This window comes from Ornithorhynchus anatinus, chromosome 1, assembly GCF_004115215.2.
Source record: "Ornithorhynchus anatinus isolate Pmale09 chromosome 1, mOrnAna1.pri.v4, whole genome shotgun sequence".
NCBI classification, from domain to species: Eukaryota; Metazoa; Chordata; class Mammalia; order Monotremata; family Ornithorhynchidae; genus Ornithorhynchus; species Ornithorhynchus anatinus.
In genome coordinates this window covers 121312924-121318218 of record NC_041728.1, presented here as the reverse complement: position 1 = coordinate 121318218, position 5295 = coordinate 121312924, and positions in this window count along the sequence as shown.

The following is a 5295-nucleotide window of genomic DNA, read 5'->3' as shown; positions in this document are numbered from 1 at the left end:
AATTCGGATTAAGACTGTGAGCCCTACGTGAAACAACCTGATCACCTTGTATCCTCCCCAGTGCTTAGAAAAGTTCTTGGCACATAGTAAGCGCTTAACAAATGCCGTCATCATTATTATTATTATAATTTCCTCTACTACTGTTGCTACTATTACTATTATCAATCATTCAATCAACAATATTTACTGGGTGCCTGCTCTAAGTAAAGCATCATAATAAGTTTTTGGGAGCGAACAATAAATAAACACAATTCCTGCCCTCAAGGAGTTTCTAGTCTAGTCGGAAAATGACTGCTATTCTTCCTCCTCCTACTTAATACCACTAAAATTTAAAAAATTAAATCATGGTATTTTTAAGCGCTTACATTGTGCCAAGCCCTGAACCTAGGGTATTTCTCTGGGTCTCTTTGATGCCCTTTCAGGGCCACTGCATTCCCCCTCCCACATCTCTAGTCTCATAGGAAGGCCACATTCAAGTAGAACAGGGAGGATGGGCAATCTAATTTTCTACTGCTGTCACTGGCTTCATACCAACCAACCCACTCACGTATCTTTTGAAGCTGGCCTGATTTGCTCCCTATTTCAAAGGCAATAGCAAGGGCTCGTGGGACATCTCCAAATTGCTTGGAGATCTTTCCATGATCATTAATAACATGTGGTTGCAACTCACATCTGCCGGGCATTTTTACAGGTTTTTTTAAAAATAAACACCATCTTTTCTTCTAGGAACTTACACTATAAAGCGTTCACACATAATACATACAACTTATAAGACAAAACCAATGGACAGCTGTATAAAATTCAACAAATAAATGGGTGAGGAAGTTCAGTATTTGTATTATGTATAAACAATAGTCCCACGTAGTTTAGTTTGAGGGAAAGAAGAAAGTTTGAGTTAAATAGTGAAGCTGCTAAAGGCATTCACTACTTTGGGAAAGTTGTCAAAACTCTGGCTGCCATTAATGACTCAATACCTAAGTAGAAAGGGAGTATACTTTTTCATTAATTAATCTACATTATTTACTGAATGCTTACTTTGTAGAGAGCACGGAAATGAGAATATAGCTCTGATCTTGAAGCCATCCCCATTCTGTGGTCTGTCCCAACATAAAACAAATATCCTGAGGATAATACGAGGTAAGAATCAGGAGGAAAAGTGATGATTTGGGCAATATAGCAAGGCTTCTCTCTCTAGACCTGTGAGACCAGGCCCCAATTCTGCTGAGATCATTTCTTTCTCCCCTTAAAGGTATTTGTAAAATACTATGTGCAGGACACTGTTTTAGACTGTAAGCTCATCTCTAGACTGTAAGCTCCTTGTGGGCAGGGAATGTTCCCGTTTGCTGTTATTTGTACTCTCCCCCAAGTGCTTAGTACAGTGCTCTGCGCAAGGTGAGCACTAAATAAATCAATTGAATGAATGAATGAAGTTTTAAGCACTGGGGTAGATACAAGCTATGCATGTTGGACACAGACCCTTATATCTTCTTCTTCAAAATGCAATACCATCCAGTCATTTCTGACTCATAGAGTGCTGCAGTAAAGAGAGACAATCCCTACCCACAATGGGCTTACAGCCTGGTGGGGCCTAAGGGGGAGGGATACTGTTGTATATACTCTTCCAAGCATTTAGTACAGCATCATGAACATAATGAGTATTCAATAAATACAATTGATTGATTGACTGATTTGAGCAAGGTCACACAGCAGACCGATGATGGAGTCGGGCTTAGAGCTTAAGGTCCTCTAACTCCCAGGCCAATGCTTTTTCCACTAGACAATGCTTCTTCTCAAGTCTGAGAATCAGACAACCTGGTACTAATCCCAGCTCTGCCATCTACTTGCTATGTGACTTTGGGCAAGTCATTTCACTTCTCTGTGCCTCATCTGTAAAATGGAGCTTAAATGCCTGCTCTCCCTAACCTTTAGCCGGTGAGCCCCATGCAGGACAGGAGCTGTGTCTGACCTACTTGTCTTGTATCTGCCACAGTGCTTGGCAGGCACATAGTAAGTTCTTAACCAGGACCAGTAATAATATTATCTATATCCTTTAGGCACTTGATAGCCACCCCACCTGCAGTTCAACTCATATATAGATGCATAATTTATTTTAATGTTTGTTTCCCCCTCTAGACTTGAGGGCAGGAAATGTGTTGAAACGTGTTTGTGAACTCTGTTGTATTGTACTCTCTCAAGTGCTTAATTCAGTGCTTTGCACACAGTACATGCTCAATAAATGTCATTGATTGATTCCCTGATTATTATTATTTCCCCCAAATAGTCACTTCATTCTTGCCCACCTCCCTGTCAGATGCCCCATCCCTCTTACTGGATTGCTAGTTTGGTGAAACTGGCTTTTTCCCTGTGGGACATATATTTAGAATTTTGTCAAAAATTAGAAACAGCGACATAAAAGAAGATTTACCGGAAGGGAGTTCATTCATGCATTCATTCTTTCAATCAAATGTATTGAGCTCTTACTGTGTTCAGAGGACTGTACTAAGTGCTTGGGGGAGTACAAGACAGCAGTAAACAGACACATTTCCTGCCCACAATGAGCTCACAGTTGAGAGGCAGGAAGACGTAGACATAGTAGAAATAAATAAATTTTATATATATATATATATATATATATATATATATATATATATATGTGTGTTGTGGGGCTGTGATGGAGGGAAGAGTAAAAGGAGCAAGTCATGGTGACCTAGAAGGTTGTGGGAGAAGAAGAAAAGAGGGACTTAGTCTGGGAAGTCCTCTTCCAGTGAGGGAATGTAAAATTCTTTTGATACTCCAATAATAGTAATTACAATACTTGTTGTATTTGTTAAGCCCTTATTATGTGCCAGGCACTGTACTAAGCACGGATGTGGATACAAGCAAATCAGTCAGCTCAGCCGGCACATTCTATTCCTCTGTGCCAACCTCGTTGTGCCTCATTTGCCGTCGACCCCGGCCCACGTCTTACCTCTGCCCGGGAATGCCCTCCCTCCTCACATCCACCAAACTAGGTCTCTTCCCTTTTCAAAACCCTACTGAAATCTCACCTCCTCCAGGAGGCCTTCCCAGACTGAGCCCTCTTTTTCCTCTGCTCCTCCTCCTTTCTCCATTGCCCCGATTCTTTCCCTCTGCTCTACCTCCCTCAGCACCACAGCACTTGTGTATATATGCACATATTCATTTTTTAATGTATTTTATTAATCATATATCTATAGCTGTAATTCTATTATACAGAAGCAGCATAGCTTAGTGGCAAGAGCCCGGGCTTGGGAGTCAGAGGAGGCGAGTTCTAATCCCAACTCCACCACTTGCCTGCTGTTTGACCTTGGGTAAGCCATTTAACTTCTCAATGCCTCAGTTACCTCATTTGTAAAATGGAGATTAAAACTGTGTGAGCCCCACGTGGGACAACCCGATTACCTTGTATCTACCCCAGCGCTTAGAACAGTGCTTGGCACATAGTAAGCACTTAACTAATACCATTATTATTATTTATTAATATTGATGCTACTGATGCCTGTCTACTTGTTTTGTTTTGTTGTCTGTCTCACCCCCTCTAGAATGTGAGCCTGTTGTTAGGTAGGGATTGTCTCTATTTGTTGCCAAATTGTACTTTCCAAGCACTTAGTACAGTGGTTTGCACACAGTAAGTGCTCAATAAATGCAATCGAATGCATGAATGAAAGTTGGACATAGTCCCTTGTAGGGCTCACCCATTTTAAAGATGAGGTAACTGAGGCATAGAGAAGTTGAGTGATTTGCCCAAGGTTAAGCACTTGCTACATGCCAAACACTGTTGTAGATATAAGCAAATCAGGTAGGACACAGTCCCTGTCCCACATGGGGCTCACACTCGTATTCCTATTTTATAGATGAGGTAACTGTGGCACAGAGAAGTTAAATGACTTGCCCAAGATCACAACAGACTTGTGGCAGTTCCTGAATTAGGGTTTTACCCACTAAACCACGCCTCCTCTACTCTTGTTTCCCCTTTTAGACATTTCATGCCCCTTCTCTAGTGTTGTTATTATTGAAAGTTCTTCGTTGTTGATCCAATCACTTTTCTATGGGCCATTCCCCACACCTTTATATTGTGAATTCCTGGAGGGCAAGAATCCATATTCCTTTCAATTTATCAAGGCCCAGTTCTGTGTTCTTCACTCAGTAGGTGCTTAAGAGACACTTGCCAGAAATGATAATGATGATTACAGAAAGTTGTCCCACCCAGCAAAGGGAGTCTAGGCTGGGAAGGCTGATTTGGGGTGGAGGGATAGAGACGGGGGGGAGGGGAGGAAGGGGAACAGGAGAGAAGTTGGCACATGGAGAGGGTGAAAGGGAAGGAAATAAGGTTGCGTCTAGAGGAAGATTATGCAAAGAATGTGGACTGATAATGTTAGTATTTGTTAAGCGCTTACTATGTGCAGAACACTGTTCTAAGCGCTGGGATAGATTTAGAGCCATTTTACAGATGACACAGAGAAGCTAAGTGACTTGTCCACAGTCACACAGCTGACAAGTGGCAGATCCGGAATTCGAACCCATGACCTCTGACTCCCAAGCCCATACTGTTTACACTGAGTCCCACTGCTTCTCTAGTAATTGTGGTATCAAGCATTGTACTAAACACTTAGATAGCTATAAGATAATCAGGTCAGATACAGTCCCTTCCCCAGGTGGGGCTCACAGTCTAAGTGGGACGTATCGAATCCCCATTTAACAAATGAGTAAACTAAGGCAAAAGTAAAACATTAGTAGTATTAATAATAATAACTAGTATTTGTAAGCACTTTCTATGTGCCAGGCACTGTACTAAGTGCTGGGGTGAATACAAGTAAATTGGGTTGGACACAGTGCCTGTCCTACAATGGGCTCACAGTTTCAATTCCCGTTTCATTATTATTACTATTAATAATAATAATAATAATAATAATAATAGTACTTGGTAAGCACTTCCTATGTGCCAAGTACTGTCCTAAGTGCTGGGATAGAGACAAGGAAATCAGGTCGTTCCACGTGGGGCTCAGCGTGGTTCAGTGGAAAGAGCCTGGGCTTGGGAGTCAGAGGTCATGGGTTCAAATCCCAGATCTTCCACTAGTCAGCTGTGTGATTGTGGGCAAGGAACTTCACTTCTCTGGGCCTCAGTTACCTCGTCTGTAAAATGGGGATTAAGACTGAGCCTCACGTGGGACAACGTGATTACCCTGTATCTACTCCAGTACTTAGAACAGTGCTCTGCACATAGTAAGCACTTAACAAATACCAATATTATTAATCCCCATTTTCCAGATAAGGTAA